General features: G+C 43.6%; 1 protein-coding gene across 3 annotated transcripts in view; it reads left to right on the forward strand.

The window, feature by feature from the left end:
• Positions 1-18,610, forward strand: part of PALS1 (protein associated with LIN7 1, MAGUK p55 family member) — a 140,706-nt gene that overhangs the window by 18,178 nt on the left and 103,918 nt on the right. Inside the window, exon 2 of one of the 3 annotated variants that reach the window (XM_075065348.1) lies at positions 10,818-10,915. The exons of the other annotated variants lie outside the window; for them this stretch is intronic. The gene's annotated coding sequence lies outside the window, so the exon portion shown is untranslated. The remainder of the gene's footprint in view (positions 1-10,817; positions 10,916-18,610) is intronic. 3 annotated transcript variants of the gene reach the window in all.

Here is an 18,610-nt window from a genome sequence, read left to right on the forward strand (position 1 = left end):
CTGATCTGGTGGCAGCGAGAATATCCAAGCTGGTAGTGAGCTTGGGGGAGTTTCAGGTAAGCCCCCAAACTTTGGACGCAAAAGTCCAGGTTTGGGACAGGACCAGATTGGTGGACACTAAAGTCCAGGTCTGGGACTGGACGGCTAGATTACCACACTTCTCTGTTGGGTACTGGTGTGACTGCTGCTGGAATACTGTCCTGTTCTGGTGTCTGCAGTTCAGGAGGAATGTTGATAAATTGGAGAAGATTTAAAGAAGAGCCACAAGAAATATTAAAGGATTAGAAAACGTGCCTTAGACTTAAGGAGCTCTGTCTACTTTAGCTATCCCTTAACTTTCTCTTTGTTAATTTTTCTAGTCTGTAAGTACCTCCATGAGGAACAAATACTTAATAACGGTCTCTTCAGTATAGCAGAGAATGATATAACACAATCCAAAGATTGGAAGTTGAAAATAAACAAATTCAAACTGGAAATCAGGCTTATTTTTTAACAGAGGAATTAACGGTTGGAACAGTTTGCCAAGAGTTGTGGTGGATTCTACATCACTGACAGGTTTTTAGATCAAGAGTGGATGTTTTTTCTAAAAGATATGTGCTAAGAATTATTTTGGAAAAGTTGTATGGCCTGTATTATATAGTTCAGACTAGGTGATCACAGTGTCCTCTTCTGGCCTTGGAACCTATGAATCTGCAAATTCCTTGCCAGATATTTGCTTATCACACAGACTGAAAGCTTCTTTTAAAAAGTAATCTCTCTGTCCCAGAGTATTGACCTGATTAGTGAGACATTGTTTCCTCATTCACAGTAGATACCTGCTTACCAGCCCTTCTGGTAGCCAGGTCTTCTGGCAGAACTTGGACAAAAGTTCTGGTATTTTAACGAATCCATGCTGGCCTTGTAAAGAAAGTTTTTTGTCTCATCTCCTCTAGATGGCCAATGAGGGTATTTTCTGTCAGATGAAGACCTCAGTTTGGATTGTTGATCAGAATTAACTCGAACACAAGATTCATTTTCCTGGCACATTAATTCTAGATGGGGTAGAGCTCCATAAGCATGATATCGGACGCTGGAATAATTTTTGTAGAGGAGGTGGTGAGAGCTATTGAACCAAACTGTAAACCATGTATATAGTGGCAACCACTTCATGCTAGGACGTGCTGCAGCACCCCTAGTTCCAGCAACTATGCATGGTAGATATGAGTAAATGAGCTAACTGGAATTTTTTTGTTGTTTTGAACGTTCAGTGGTTGGGAATTATCCCACACTTGGATTGTATGTCTTCACTTTTGGAGTCTAATTCTAATATCAGCTCTGTCTACTTTGGCTAGGCTAGTCTAAAAGTAGAGATCATGTCACGATTTTTTTGGTGCCAGGGGAGGTGGCCAGTACTGCCAACAAGCAGGTTAGGGTTCCCAACTCTGACTGAAGCTGTTCTGGGAGATTTTTTTCTCCACAACATGATGTAATGTCATTTTCTTAAAATATCTTATTAAAATGTCCTGGATTGCTTTCAGTTGTCACTGGGAGATCAGTAGTCACCGGAAGATCAATGCTGATTCCAGGAGACTCCAGTCCAATCCTGGAGACTTGACAATCCTACTGCAGGATGGCAGTGGCACACCATGCATGTTTACATACATACTGTATATAGAGACTGATTGACCACATGGCCATGTCCAATATATTCTTTAAGCTCTACTGCTTGTATTAAGTTTCCTGGCTATGTTTCAGTCTTGTTCTTGCAGTTTTGAGTTTGCATCAGAGGTGTAAGGCCAAAACTTTCCCTATCCTGGAGTATTTTGTTTGTTTTTGGGGGCGGGGGCTGAGGGGTTCGCAATATCTCATTTCAGTTGGTCAAATCTAGAAATTCTTCCCGGGTCTTTGCTGGTTTGACTTCATCTTGTGCCAAATTTCAGTAACCGTTGCTGGTATTTTCCCTTGGGACATCTGTTATTCTCCAGGAGTGAGAATCCGGTGTAAGTGATATAAGTGATATTTCTGGAAAAGAGAAAATTACTTGCATTGTATTTCTGCTTTTCTGAAGATAATTTGCTCATTCACCCACCTCCCTTTAGAGATCTGGGCTTTAAATGATCTGGGTACTCGCTGAAGGTGTCTCTTATTTTTCAGGAATGGCTCCTTTTTGTATTTAAAAAAGTGGCGGAGTGGAGAAGGATAAATTCTTTTCCTTTTATATTTTTGGATATTAGTGGTGGTGTTTGTGCCTGCTCTTGAAAGGAACTGACAAATGTTGGTGGCATGGGAAAGAGTCCTAAGGTACTAAGGTTTGGAGTACGCTTAGTAGGACAGAATCTTCAAGTCATCCTACAGGTTTAAATGTGCCAATGTTTGCATGAATCGTAATATGCAATTGAGACCTCAGGAGTAGTAATCCTGCAAAATATCTTAAGAAAAGTAGAATTGCAAGTAGTTTTCTCTCCTGAACAGACCATCTATTTTAGGGCTTGTCTATACTGGCACTTTACAGTGCTGCAACTTTCTTGCTAAGGGGTGTGAAAAAACACACCCCTGAGCACTGCAAGTTTCAGTTTAGCCGTGCTCCCAGCACCGTAGCTATTCCCCTCATGGAGATGGTGTTTTCATAGCACTGGGAGAGCTCTCTCTCCAGTGTGCTGCCATGACGACACAAGCCACGTTAAAGCTTTAATGTTGCTAGTGAAGATGTGCCCTTAGTGTTTTGTTTAACATTAAAAAGAACAAGAGTACTTGTGGCACCTTAGAGACTAACGAATTTATTTCAGCATGAGCTTTCGTGAGCTACAGCTCACTTCTTCGGATGCATAGAATGGAACACACAGACAGGAGATTTATACATACAGAGAACATGAAAAGGTGGAAGTATGCATACCAGCAGGAAGAGTCTAATCAATTGAGATGAGCTATCATCAGCAGTATAAGATCTTTCAGAGAAAAATGCAAGAATGATGAAATAATCTCTTTCAAGGGGATATTTCTTCCTAAACCCTTTAGTTGGGTATTAACTTCTCTCCTGAAGCATGAGGGTTTATATCCCTGTATATTTCTATTTCTAAATTAAATGTGATTGTTCCCATTATCTATATATGTATTTTTGAATCCTTCTGAGCTACTGGCCTCTAATATACAAAGCGCTTTGTTGCCTTTCAGTTTAATTGAATGTCCTTTGCTTTTATATTTGAAGTTGCCTGATTTAACTTCAGTACCCCTTGTTGTTTTATATACTTATGTAACCTTTTCTTTGTCTCCTCTTTTTAAGTTAATAGCACCAATATTTCCAATCTCTTCACTTGGGAATCTTACCATATCTCTAATGATTTTCATTGTAAGTCTTGATCCCTTATATCTCTCTTGAGACAGGATGAGTAGAATTTTATTCTGTATTCTATGGGCACATATCACTGACTGATACAATGGCATATTTTAGTATTACTTTTTATTTGTTTGTTTGCACTGAAACAGCACTTCTTTAAACCTTCCCAGATTTGTCTGTCTCTGAAACTGTGACACGGTGACTTAGAGCCCTCTTTTTACACAACAAAAGATCCAACTATTCACTCTCTAAATTCCTAATTGTAGTAGGTCATGTTACTCTTTTTTTTTTGTATAAAAATGTGCACAGACTTAACATTACTCCTGAAGCTCCACTGAAATGTATTGCAGACTTCTAGAGGCAAGCAGCTGAGGGGAGCGAGCGCAAACAAATGGCAACAAAGCGTGTGAATTGTTACATTTTAACCTAATTATAGGGAGTGACTTTTATTCTTCACCTACATTCAGGGAGAATATTCTAGTTTACTTCACAGCTATTATCTTCCAGGCAAAGCCCAAGCCCCATCTTTTGTAAATGGTACCCAAGATGCACATCGCTAGCACATCTATAGATGAGATTCAGCTAAAGTTGGAGAAGCAGATTATTACTATGATTCTGGTGGGGGCTGTCAGCCGAATAAGGGAATTCAATTAACAAATCATTTTTCAATAATTGCAGCTTCCAGTGTTTCTCTTTCTTTCTGACCTGCAGTCCTTGGGCAGATGCACTCTTGCTCCAGAATGGTCTTGAACTGAGTCTGTTTATCCCTAGGAATACAGTCCACTGTCCTGCTCAGATTTCATTCTCAGCCAGCTCTTTGTATTGAAGACCCATGCACAAAGGACATTTATCTTTTCTTAGGGCCCAGCCTTTTCACCCAATCTCGTGGATCTAGACACACTTTGAATGCTGAATGCACTTCTGGTTGCCCCATCTCAAAAATGATATATTAGAATTGGGAAAAGTACAGGGAAGGGCAGTATAAATGATTGGGGTATGGAACAGCTTTCAGGTCAGGAGAAATTGAAAAAACTGGGACTGGTCATATTAGAAAAGAGATGACTAAGAGGGGATATGATAGAGTTCTATAAAATCATGAATGGTGTGGAGAAAGTAAAAAAGGAATTATTTACCCCTTTGCATAACACAAGAACCAAGGGTCACCCAGTGAAATTAGGAGGCAGCAGGTTTAAAAGAAAGATAAGGAAATACTTCACACAGTGCACAGTGTAACTTGTTGCCAGTGGATGTTGTGAAGGCCAAAAGTATAACTGAATTTAAAAAAGGACCTATCCTCCATGAAGCTAATTCCATCAGTGGCTATTAGCAACCCTCTACCCTGGGTTTCCCTAAACCTCTGACTCCCAGAAACTGGGATTGGATGACAGGATGGATCACTTGATGATTACCCTGTTCTGGTCATTCTTTCCGAAGTATCTGGCACTGGTCATTGTTGGAAGAAAGAATACTGGGCTGGATGGACTATTGGTTTGACCCAGTATGACTCTTGTTATGACAGACTATTGTCAGGTTCAGAAGGGCAGATGCCTATCTAACATCTAAATTTTGTACCACCTTGGCCAACTCCCTATCCAGTCTCTCCAAGATTCTAGAGATGGTAAAAGAAAAGGGACCAAATAGTCAGAGTGCAGAAGGAGAGACTGTCCATTAGGTAAATATCTAATTCAAGCTGAAATTCGCTTTCAGAGTCTAATAGAAAAGACACACAGTCTTTGTGTATTCTTTGTGTATTAGAAATATTAAGATCTTGGGAATCCTTACTCTTCTCTGAATTCTCGCATGAACCAAGAAAAGTCTGGTATTTATTGAAAACTGCTGCTTTGTCTCCTAGGTTCATGTGTAGTTTGTGGTTGGTTTTTTTTAATAAGCTATTTTACAATAGAGTAGTTTTTAAATGTTTAGGGAGCCCTGTCTGTTTTTCTTCCTATGGTTTGAGTTTTGTAAGCTGCTAACAAGGGCATGGTTAAACTTTTTAGAGACCAGTAAATATTCTTAAACTAGAGCAGAATTGACTTCTCAATTATTACATAATACAAAATAAGGTAGCGTCTCTAAAATTTTGTTCCTGTTTTTAATTACTATTTATTAGATGAGCTTCAGACTGTTTTTGAGTAGCAGATGATATTCTGGAACAAGATCCAGAGACGATCTGGTTAACAAGATGACATGACTGTTCCCTGACCCATCTTCATGGAGGCAAGACAAATAAGCTTACCACTACAAGTAGCTCCAAAAATAGTGGGCCTGCTTGCCTCAAGGTCGTCTGATTTATGTTAAAAGCATAGGTCCATCTGCTTTTATAACAATGATTGTGTTAGAATTTGCAGAAGTTGTTCTATGCTACTTTTTAACAGTTGAAAACTGTCAGTACTAATATAGAATTATATTGCACAAATGAACGATTTATTATACTGTACTTTATCATGCAACTGGTACTTATAAATACACTTCTCAGTATAGATTACACCATCACTGATACAATTAATCGCATTTAATCCAGTTACCGTTTTTCACTTGAGCAGTTAGCTAGTATATGAGATCTTGCGGGCTAAGTTTCCTCTAAGCTGCACAGCCACGCAGCTGCCTATTAAGCGCCTCACAGGCGCTCAGGGCTGTGGTGAGAAGAGATGCCTCTCCCCAAGCCCCAGACCTACTGCGGCGCCATGGCCCTGACCCACCCCAGTGCTGAACCTGCCACAGCCCGGGGACAGGTGCCCCCAAGTGCCTGTCTCCCACCCCCAATCCAAGTGCTGCTGCAGGGACAGAGAGCTGAGGGGCGGAGTCCTCTCTCCCCACTGTAGACTTGGGGATCCCCACTGCACCCCAAACCCCTCAGACCCATCCCAGAGTCCACACCCCAGCTAGAGCTATCACCCCCCACTCCCATGTCCCAACCCTCTGCCCCAGCCCTGAGCCCTCTCCCACACTCCAAATCCCTTGGCACCACCCTGCCATGTGAGTTTTGTTATGTGCACCACTATGGAGGTGATATGTGACAATTCACCTCCATAGTGGTGCACATAACAAAATTAATTCCGCACATGGGTGGGAAAAATTAGAGGGAACACTGCTTGCAGATTGTTTCCCTTTCCAATAGGAGAAATTGACAATGGAGTCAGGTGTTTCTTTGATGCAGTCCAGTTTATTTACAAAGAATGTACATAAAGTCCTGTTTTCTTCAACACAGTAGGAATCAAACAAGAGGCATGTTTGTTTTTGCTCCCATTCTAAACCAACCAGTACTCTACCCAAAAACCTTTTAGCTTTTTCTCAGGGTCATATTAATAAGTGCTTTTTTTCTAGCTGTCCTCGGCTTTCTGCTGTCGTTTGTCTACTTCTGTTATGTTTCTGGCTGCTTCTCTCACACACAGCTTTATGGCTGGTGTCAGCGAGAGGGCTTTGGCTACTTTGACAACAAACTGATGTTCCAGGAAAGAGGATTACTTTGCTGGGATGGGCTCCATCTATCAAATACTGGGAAGAGCATCTTTGGACATCATCTAGCTAACCTGATAAGGAGAGCTTTAAACTAGGTCTTATGGGGGATAGTGAGACAAATCTGGCCAATGTGCATCTAGGCTTGAAGATGAGGAGAAGAAGCTGATTTCTGGAGAAGTAACTAGAAATCACACCTATATTAGAAAGGCAAGAAGAAAAGCAACAGAGCAGTCTGCAAAATATCTTCAGGGCCTGTACACAGATGCTGTGAGTCTGGGGAACAAGAAGGATGGACTGGAAGTCATGGTATATGAAGAAAATTATGACTTAAATGACCTTACATGAAGTTGGTGGGACAACTCCTATGATTGGAGTACCAACGTTGAGGGACATAGCTTGTTCCAAAAAAGGTCTGGGGAAAAAGGGAGGAGGTGTTGCGCTGTACATCAAGGATATATACACTTGCCCTGGAGACCAAGAGGAAGTGAGCGACAGACCTACTGAGAGTTTCTGGGTGAAGATAAAAAGGTAACAGTAGCGATGTTATTGTGTGGGTCTATTATAGATCACCAAATCAGGACGAGGAGGTGAATGAATCGTTCTACAAGCAGGTAACAAGATTTGCTAACACGCGTGAGCCAGTACTATTGGGGATTTTAGCTTCCCTGATATCTCTTGGAAAACTATTACAGTAAAACATAATATGTCCTGCAAATTCTTAGCGTGTCTAGGGGACAACTTTCTGATTCAAAAAGTTGAGGAAATAACTATGGGGTCATCAATTATGGATCTGGTTTTGACCAACAGGGATGAATTAGTGGCAGATATGAAGGTGGTCAGAACCTGGGAGACAGAGATCATAATCTGCTAGAAGTCAAGATCCTAAGGGGCTGGCATTTTCTAAAAGAAGTAATACCAGAGGCTCAACGTAAAGATATTCCATCGCAGAGGAAAGATAAGAAGAGGCACAGGAGGTCAGTGTAGCTGCATAAGGAGCTTTTTAGCTATCTAAAAACCAAAAGGGATACACACAGAAAATGAAAGGAGGGGCATGTGGTGAAGGATGTATACATGGGAATAGCGTGAACGTGTAGGGACAGTCAGGAAAGCCAAGGCAAAGAATGAGTTATACCTGCAAGGGATATTAGAGACAACAAGAAGGGGTTCTTCAAATATGTCAGCCAAAAAAGGAGGATCAAAAACAGTGTGGGTCCACTGATCAATGCCTGCTTTGCTTCAGTCTTCTCTCAAATAACATGGGATGGGACAACTAGTGAAGTTACTATAGACAATAAAGGGGAAGGGGTGCAGATTGGGATAACTAAAGAAAATGTCAGATCTTCTGACCAATTTGAATTCAAAACAGTGGGGTCTGATGCTATTTACCTGAGTTTCCTGAAGGAATTAACTGAAAAAATCTCAGAGCCACTGGAAACAATATTTGTAAACTAACAGATGACCAGAGAGGTCCTGGAACACTGGAGAAGAGCAAACATAGTGCCTATCTTTAAAAAAAAAAAAAAAAAAAAAGGAGGGGGGGGAGGAGCTGGGGAAACTATAGACCAGTCAGCCTGACTTAGATACTTGAGAAACTATTAGAGCAATGTATAAAACATTCAATTTGCAAATATCTGGAACATGAAGGGGTAATCACTAGTAGCCAGCATGGGTTTACCAAAAACAAATCCATGCCAAGCCAGCTTGATTTCCTTCTTTTGACAGGTTAACTGGTTTGATGGATAAGAGGAATGTGGTGGACATAATCTACCTGGACTTCAGCAAGGCTTTGACACAGTCCCACGTGACATTTTGATGAGTAACCTGGAGAAATGCAGACCCAACAGAACTAAGATTAAGTGGATACATAGTTGGTTAAACAACCACAAACAAAGAGTAATATTAATGAAATGTCAGACTGGAGGGGAGGCATCAAGCAAGGTTCCACAGGACTCTGTTCTTGGTCAGGTGTTAAATGTCTTTAATGACCTGGATGTAGGAATAGAGAGCATACTCAGCAAATTCGTAGATGAGACACACCTTGTGGGAGGGACCTGCCAGCACTTTGAAGGGTAGAGCTAAAATTCAGAGGGATCTTGATAAATTGGAGAACTGGGCTATAGACAACAGAGTGAAATTCAACAAAGACAAATATAAGGTGCTACTCTTAGGGAAGAGAAACCAAATGCACAAATACAAATCGGAGATAAGTGGCTTGGCAGCAGCATGGCTGAGAAGGATCTGGGAGTTGTGGTGGATCACAACCTCAACAGGAGTCAGCAGTGTTTTATGCTGTTGCAAAAAAAAGCAAATGCAATTGTAGGTTGCATTAACATGCAAGTCACAGGAGGTGATAGTACCGCTCTACTCAGCACTGGTTAGGGCTCAGCTGGAGTACTATGTCTAGATTTGGTCATCAGTGTATAGAAAGGATGTAGAGAAACGGGAAAGGATCCAAGGGTGAGCAACAAAAATGATCAGAGGAATGGAATGCAAGCTATATGAGCAAAAGCTGAAGGAACTGGGTATGTTTAGTTTAGAAAGGAGGCACGTAAAGGGGGACATGATAGTGGTCTTCAAATAATTGAAAGGCTGCCATAAGTTGTTCTCTCTTGCCACAGAGGGCAGGACAAGAGGTAATGGGTTCAAACTACAGCATAGCAGATTTAGATTAAATCTCAGGAAAAACTTCCTAATTGTAAGAACAGTAAGACAGTGGAACAGCCTGCCTAGGGAGGTTGTGGAAGCTCCTTCACAGGAGGCTTTCAAAAGGAGGCTGGATAGCCATCTGTCTTGGATGGATTAGAAACAAAAAATCCTGCATCTTGGCAGGAATTTAGACTACATGACCTTTATGGTCCCTTCTAACCCTGTGATTCTGAAAAAAGTAACCATTCTTTCCCCGCTATTGCCCTGATCCTGAAGCCAAAATAGAAATTAGATGGCATTCCCTTGACATCTGGTGAGCCCTTAACAAATACTTATCCCTGGTAGGTATCTTTATAAAATCATGGTCCCTCTTTGAGGGCTTTTGCAAAGAGGCAAAGGCTTCTAAATAAGTCCTTCCCTTATGGATTGCAGTTTACATCAAGCATTGCTACTAAGTTGAATCCTGTGCCTTGAAAATCTCTATGCTCACACCACTAGAGCAGTGACAACCTCCTGGGCAGTGTGTGGAAATCTCATTATTGATGTTCTGCTAGGTGGCCACCGGGTACTTTCCCTACACCTGTCTTCTCATCTCAGTCTTACATTTTGTCAACCAACTCAGCCTTCAAGTAGAGCATATTGAAGTGTCATCTCCACATCCTTAAGGCTGCTTCCTGCGGGAAGGAGGGACCTGCTTAGTGCAGAGGTCCTGACAGGCTTTTCCCCAAATGTTGTCCCCATTTTTTGCCCTCTGCTGAGCCTTTATGGCTTTCAGTGGCAGATTAACCAATGCTTTTTCCCCCCTGAGCTCTGGATTCTGTCAAATGGGGAAAACTTGGCCTGTTTGCATAAGGGACTAGGTATGAAAAATCTTTGATCTGGATTGGCTGCCAGGGCAGGGGTAAACTCTGTTAGCATGGCCTAAAATCTGCTTGAGTAGAATTCTGTTTATATAAGCCTAATATTCTTTAAATTGGAGGGTTTGTTACAAAGTTCAGCACTACCTTAAATATAAACTGTGCTTTAAATAACAACCAAACCAGCAAGTTAAACTGTTAAGTGTACTCTTGCAACAATAATTTGCATGTTCTGTTGGAGCTCATGGGGCTTTCTTTTCATTAAAATTATTAGACAATATTTGGACCCTTTGCTGTGTCCACAGCAGTATTTACCAGGATGACAAACGTGTAGCGCCACAGCATATTTTGTTAATATTACAAATTTTCGCTCATTGAAGTAGCTTCATGGGGTGTAAATATTCTAATCAAACTTCCAGGGGACAGCATGCTACAGTTTAATAGAATCTTTGAGTACTATCCATAACATGATGCAGGACAACTAATATAAAATGACAACACTGAACAGTCATAACATTTCCGTTCTTGGGCCTCAGTTCTAGTGCAAAGCACACCAGTCTGCACGATTAATGCTGGAGGTATGAGACCCAAGAAAGGAGAATCCAGTAAAAGGATGCCTTCAAAGAAGCAGGATTACAAGGTAACTAAATCTCTCCCCTCCCCCTCCCCCTTTTTTTTCTTTTGGCTTTGGTCTGTAAAAATACATCTATCCAGAGCTGTAGGCATAAGTAAAATTTCCTTTTTTTTTTAAAAAAGGAAACATGTCCAGAGTTCTTTGGCCCTTTTCATTCAAAGGATTAATGTAGTAAAACTCATTAAACTTGTTAAAGTCCCATTTACTGAAGGCATTACTCAGTAACCCAACATACATGCCATGCCATGCCATGCCATGCCAAATACCCAGCTTATATTATTAGATTAGCTTAATTGAAGGAATTCTGGCTTTAAGGTTTTTAAATTTAATAGCTGTTTATCTTCAAATGGATGGCCTCATTGTGTTCTTATGAGGCTTATACTTCTACAGTACTATGTTGATTCTTTCGTCATGAAACTAAAAAGATGATTAATGAAGGCACTTCTACCTCAAGTGGGTGTTGCCTTATGGTGACATTGTTTTAGGTTTATGTCAACAGGTTTATTTTTGGAATTCCCCCTTCCCAACTCTGAAATATTTAGGATTGAATTTAAAGTATTGGTGGAAGTTGTACAAAGAAATAAACTGTTCTGTTTAAGGAAAATTGAGATTTAAACATTTGGTTAATGAAAATAAGCTTGTTTACATCTAGTATCCCTGTATGTGGGACTTGTACAAACTTATTCCTACATTAGGTATTTCTTTTGAAGTGTTCGCGTGTGTGTGTGTGTGTGTGTGTGTGTGTGTGTGTGTATATATTTTATATGTCTTGTATGAAGGGTTGCCCAGTAAAACAGTTTTTGGAATTGTTGTTATGATTACCTTTGCTTGGTATAAATATCTATCCTGTTTACTTCACTGGGCGATTTTAAAATTCAAATTTATTCTACATTCACCAATTTGAGAAATTTTTCCCTATCTCATTATATGTAATGAAAAAATACAAAAAAGAGCAGTTCAGATCTGTTTGAGGCTTTACTGGAGGGACAAGCTGTGACTCAGTGGTCATAGGCGGCAGATTTGTATAATTTTTGGTGGTGCCCAAAATGGTGATGCCTCCCCCCCACTCCCGCCCTGTAAACCGATATATGTATTTTATTAAATAGTGTAAACATGGACTGGAAGCTGTAAGCATGTAAGTTTCTCTTTATTGCACAATATCACTATCAGAAAAATCCATTGTTGATTATTAGTGGTCCTACAAATCAAGAATTTGTTGCGGACTAAAATAGAATCGACAGCCGTCATCGCGCCACAGATTACAACGTCAATTAAAGTGGAAATCGAAGCCACTTGCCCTGCTTCAATATAGGTGTTATATTTTGCTGGAATGTCTTAATGTTTATCTCTGCAAACTGTAGTGAAGTGCCTCAGTTTCCTCTGCAAGGTGCCAATGAAGGTGTTGAGCGACAAAAAGATAGGTGGCCTCCTTGTCTGGAAGAGACACAAGCGCAGAGAAGGAAGTGTCCGTTATGGAGCTGGTGGAGAAATGGGAGATGCTTTCGAACTTTAGGTCTGGCTCCCACCCCCCAAGAGGACCTGCTGAGGGTCATTGTTTCTGTACTAAACAGCCTTCTTCTAGACTGTGATTCCTGTCATCTAATAACCTTCTGTTACCGGGCTTGCGAGAGTCATTCTGATGGCAGTAGTTGGGGCTGCACGGGACCTCTGGCTGCCCAGACCCCGCCTGGGTGGACTCACTTCGGAAAGCGCAGTGCTGGAGGGCATGCTGAATGCTCTGAGGTCAGACCAGGAAGCGTGTCAAGCGTTTGGCATTGGAGCAGACTCTCCAGAGAGGAAGGCATCCCCCAGAATCCTGACCTGCTTTGAAGGAGTGTCCAGAGCATCTTAGAATCCCCCTTCCACCGATTGGCTCCCAGAAGTCCGCACAGGCACTCACCACTCCCTTCCTCGGCCTTTGTCTCTTTTCTAGATTAGTGAGCCACATCAATCTTTGTTCACCACCCTTTGCAGTTAGGCACTTGCAGCGAAGGGCCCGGCCAGAGTTGCCCGAGACAGGGCCTTGGCAATTGCATTCTCCGCTCAACATTCGCGCTCAGGAGTGTGTGAAAGATAACACCCCCTCGCTGCAGGCAGCGCGTGTAACAGTTCAGTTATCAGAGGCAGGCAGCGCTGGCGAGCGCGTCTCCAAGCGCTGCACTCTACACCATAAGGAATGCTGCGTTACAGAGCAGCGCTGGAGAGCTCTCTCCCAACTCTGCGGGCTCTGACTACACTCACAACTCAAGCGCCGCCGCAAGCAGCGCTACCCACAGTGCTGCCGGGGCAGCGCTTGAAATTTCTAATGTAAGCCAAGCCCAGGAGGGTTTCAGCCATTCTCTGTGCAGACGTAATCAAACTGCCACTCTAGTCTACAACAAATCAACCTATCTCCACTAGTCTAGCATTGTAAGAAATGTATAGGGAAACAGAGCACCAACAGTGATTCAGAGAAACATTAAGACAGGTCCCACTTCGTAACACCTGATACAGGCTATTATATACTTGAAAGGGTGGTAAAATAATCATAGTAATTGTGCTAAAAACACAATATTACTAGTTTAGCAGGGAAGCAAAGTAGATAAAGACCTGGGAGCAGTGAGATGAGATGGTCCTGAGGTTCAGATCCTGAACAAGTAGAAAGGAAGCCAGCAGGGTAGGACCCTATCGGACTTCAGAAAGCCAGACTCCAATCTCCCCTCAAGTGGAACTGATGGCCAGGATCCCTGGGAGAATAACATGAGGGGAGAAGTATGAAACTGGTGTTTTTAAAGAATCCCTTATAGAGGTGCAGAAAAAACATCACCATGTGTAGAAAATGGTAAATATGGCAAGGCGCGCACATGGCTTAACAGTGAAATCACTTGCTGATCTTAAATGCAAAAAGAGCTGACAAGAGCGAAGATGACAAAATGTTCAGGAGGTAAAATACTGCTCAGGCATGCAGGAGTGAAATCAGGAAGGCCAAATCACACTTGGAGTTGCAGCTAGCAAGGGATGTTAAGAGTAACAAGACGGGTTTCTTCAGGTATGTTAGCAACAAGAAGGAGATAGCTAAGTGAAAAGGTGGCATTGCTGAAGCATTTAGCAGGCAATTGAAAACTCATATAGAGCATTATATAGTCCCTGAGAACATTGCTGAATTCTGAGCACTGGGTCTGCAGCTATCCAGCAGTGAGACTGAGGAGACATAACTGGCACCTTAAAGCACCTTTACCCCCCTTCCTTCACAAGCTGCACTAAGCACAGTTTCACAGCCCCGGGCACAACACTGGGGGAGGCAGTAAGTACAGTGGAGCGGGGGGCAATAACCCAAAGTCGCTCCTTTGCCTCCTGGTCCTGCTGCTCCCTCAGCCCCCTCTGCTGAAGAGAGACCATGAGGAAAAAAAACATCCCCCCGCCCCCCCTTTTCCCTCTTCCACTGGCACTAGCTGGGTTTCAGAGCCCCCCTCTGTGCCGCGTGGCCACCTTGCTCTGCACGGGGCTGCCTGGGACCAACAGGGCTGCTGCTCCTCAGTCCCCCGCTGCACTGGGGGGGGCTGCACTGCCGCCCCTTCCTCTCCTGGCAGAGCCCACCCCGGCTCAGGGAGCCCGGCACCTCCTCCTCCTCACCCCCAGGGAACCTGGCAACCAGCCCACGCTACCTGCAGCTCCGGAGCCAGTGAGCAGGGCTGGGGCTGCGGGAGGCTGGTGCCAGCGGAGAGCCAGCTGGCGGCCACACGCAAAACCTGGCTCCGGACTCCAAGTCTGGAGCCCAGTGCTGGAAAGACGTAGATTTTGGAAATGTGCTCAGAGGGGAGCGGAGACTTCTCCCTCTCCCCCCCACTACGCTACTGGGTGGGAGGAAGGATGCTCGGGGGCGGGGAGTAGTGATGGTGGCAGGGGCTGGTGCCCACTCCAGGCAGGGCCAGGGGAGAATTCCAGCTCCAGATATTGGTGGAGCACAGCCCCCAGCCCTGAATATTCCTGGAGCTGGGGCACCTACAGCCCATATAACCTGCCACCTATGTCAGTGGTATAATTAGATGACGGCAGCATGTCTGGTGAAGACACACTATGCTGAAGGGAAAGAATTCTCCTGTCGGCATAATAAAATCACCTCTGCAAATGGCAGAAGCTGCGCACATGAGCACTTATGTCAGTGTAACTTACGTCACTCAGACGGGTGGTTTATTCACACCCCTGAGCGACATAAGTTATGCAGACGTTGGCTGTAGTGTAGACATAGCTATAGTTATCTCCCATTCTTTCAATTCCAACTTCATTGAATTTGATCAATGATACCAGCTTTCTCTCAAGAAGGACTGGCTTCTGAATACCTCGTACCTTTTTTATCAATCTCTGCCAGAAGGGAAGGAAAAAGGCAAATTTGTTGTTGTTGTTTTTTTGAATTAGCTATGTTAGAGTAGGAGTACTCTTGAGGAAAAAACTTGACTGAAGAAGTGAGTTTTGCACTTTTACAGAAAGTGATGAGAATTGGTTAGTCAGTCATTTTTATTTTCCCTGGCAATGAGTTCTGTAGTCCTGATTCTTTCTCTTGCAGTCACAAGTCTCCCTGCTATTGGTTGACATTGTTATAGTGGAAAGTAGGTAGCTGGTGTCATTGTGAAGAGACTGTCTGATGGTTAGGGCCATACAAGGCTTTGACAATTGAGACAACAACCTTAAACTGGACTCTGAGCTCACTGGGGAGTGAGTCCAAAGAGGGGGGTATTTGAGTAACCTGTATTGCTGAGCAGGAAGAGTGCTGCATTCTGAATCAACTGGAGCTTTCTCAGGATGTGTGGTTTCATTCCTAGATATAGACAATTGCAGTAGTCAAGAATAGACAATAAAAATCCATAGTTGCAGTTACTTCTAATAAACCCATTTAGGTTTGGTCTAGATAAAAAGATCTGACTGTTTGCAGGCATTTCCATTCACCTCTGTTGCCTCCAGGAGTTGGGACAGAGTTTGGCCAACAGCATTAAGAGCAACAATGGAGTTCAGCCAGATAAGTATGGACATTTTTCTTCTATGAAAAAGAAGTCATCCATCAGAGTGACCAGTGTTGTCTCAGGAATCCACCAGAAAGGTGGCATTGAAGACTATTTTTAGTTATGTTTTCAATCAGTTTGATGAGAGGAAAGAGTTGGAAGCTATGTTGTGACTTATAAAGTTGCTGGAATAAAGTTTCTTTAGTGCCAGTTGGACTGTTGCTTGTTTTAGATGGTTGAATGGAATTCCTTCTTAACAAGAGATGTTGAAAATTTGTTGGGGAACATATAAGACCTCTACCATTCTTACATGAGGCAGAAAGGACAAGGATCAGAGTTTCAGTATCCCCACATGCATGTCTTTTGGATTTCCATTACTTATTCTTGGAAAAGAGATTTTTTTTTAGATATATTGGGGAATATTTTGATCTTTCTGTGGAACATATCAAGAGTTCCAGAAATTGTGTATTAGTTTTCATTCATTAATTTAAGGTTTGGTGGTGGTGAGTCATTAACACATGCTGCTTTTCTTTCAATTATTCATTGAAATTAAATACTGTTAACAAATTTTAAACAGTCTGGCTAAAAATCCCTTTTGCTCTTTATAGTGATATTCATTTCACTGGTTCTCCACCCATCATAGGATCTGAGAGATAAGGACTTAAATTTTTATAACAAAAATCAAGCAATATTTAAAACTTTCAACTTGAAATCACTGAGATATAATTAGTATATAAGCTATAAGAGCCTTGCTGAAGTGTAGGGAAAAAACTTGGTTAAACCATATTTTTCTATTATCACTGTCATGTTCTGTGGCTACTGATAATTTGAAGAAATAGTCCTCTTCCTCCTCTTTTTTGGAAACTGGAGTAGGAAGTGTCTCTGTGATATTGGCTGTTCAGTGAGTCCTTTGTTGGCCAGGTCTACACTAAAAAGTTAGGTCAACTCAGCTGTGTTGCTCAGGGCTGTGAAAAAAACCATGCCCCAAGCAACGTGGTTAAGCTAGCCTAACCCCTGATGTAGCCAATGCTAAGTCCACAGAAGAATTTTTCCATCACCCTAGCTCAGTGGCCTCCAACCTTTTTACTCCCAAGATCACTCTTTGACTCTAAGGGCAACCCAGGATCTACCCCGCTCCTTTCCCAAAGCCCCATCCCACTCATTCCATCCCTCCCCCTCTTCGTCGCTCGCTCTCCCACACGCTCACTCCCTTTCACCAGGCTGGGGCAGGGGGCTGGGGTTCAGGAGGGGAGTGGGCTGGGGCCAAGGGGTTTTCAGTGTGGGAGGGGGCTCTGACCCTGGGCAGGTGGTTGTGGTGCAAGAGGTGGTGAGGGGTGCAAGCTCTGGGAGGGAGTTTTGGGTGCAAGAGGGGACTCCAGGCTAGGGCAGAGTGTTGGGGTGCTGGAGGAGATGCAGGGGGTGGGATCCGGGTGGGGAATCAGGGCTGGGGCAAGTGGTTGGGGTGCCGGCTCTGGGAAGGACTGGAGCTTGAGGTGCAAGAGGGGTTTCTGGGTGCAGGAGAGGGTATGGGTTGCTGGCTCTGGGAGGGGGCTCAGAGATGGGGGGTTGGGGTGTGGCCTCCCACCAGGCAGCACATACCTCCAGCGGTTCCCAGTCAGCGGTGGTTGCAGCAAGGCTAAGGCAGGCTCCCTGCCTACCCTGGCCCCACATTGCTCCTGAACAGGGTCAATGTGCTCCTGCGGCCCCATGTGGTGTCCCTCTCTGCAAGCATTGCCCCCACAGCTCTCCTGACCAACGGGAGCTGCGTGGGTAGTGCTTGCAGGCAGGAGCAACATGGAGAGGGAGACCCCGGTCCCAGGGCTGCACTGGCCATTTCTAGGGGCAGCGTGTGGCCGGGGTAGGCAGGGAGTCCTGCCTTCGTGGCAGCCACACTGTGCCACCAGAGATCGCGATCAACTGGGAGATCCTCTAGGATCGACCAGTCAACCGTGATCGACTGGTTGGTGACCACTGCCCTAGCTACTGCTTCTCGCGGAGGTAGATTAACTACAGTGATGGGAGAACCCTTCCCATTGCTCTAGGGAGTGTCTACAGCGGTGCAGCTGCAGCACTGCCACTGTGGGCTTGGCTACACTCAAAACTCCAAAGCGCTGCCGCGGGAGCGCTCCTGCGGCAGCGCTTTGAAGTGCGAGTGTGGTCACAGCGCCAGCGCTGGGAGAGAGCTCTCCTAGCGCTGCATGTACTCCACCTCCCCATGGAGATTCCCAGTGCTGGGGCACTGTTTACACTGGCGCTTTGCAGCGCTGTAACTTGCTGCGCTCAGGGGTGTGTTTTTTTTCACACCCAGCAGGTTAAGTAGAGATGTAGCCTTTGTGTAGACTCTGCTTTGTGCCTTTCAACTTCTCGTTTATGTTCACGATTCTGTATTTGGTGAGAGTCTGCCTAATTTGCATATCTCATTTCAGTGAGGTAATGAGTCCCGTGCAAGGATCTGCAGCAGTCTAACTTATTGCTGTTCTTTTACTTGCTGTTCCCAGTGACTTCTGTATTGATGATTTTGGTACTGGGTCTAGTATTGTCATAAATAGATAGCTAGGGTTAATGTTTCTTTTACCTGTAAAGGGTTAACAAAGGGTACCAAACACCTGACCAGAGGACCAATCAGAAAACCGGATTTTTCAAAGTAAGGGTGGGAACCTCTGGAGGTTTTTGGCTTTGTTCTCTGTCTTTTTGTTTTCCTCGGCTGTGAGTAAACAAGCTTTTC

The sequence above is a fragment of the Chelonoidis abingdonii genome, chromosome 4, assembly GCF_003597395.2.
Source record: "Chelonoidis abingdonii isolate Lonesome George chromosome 4, CheloAbing_2.0, whole genome shotgun sequence".
In the NCBI taxonomy this organism is placed as follows: Eukaryota; Metazoa; Chordata; order Testudines; family Testudinidae; genus Chelonoidis; species Chelonoidis abingdonii.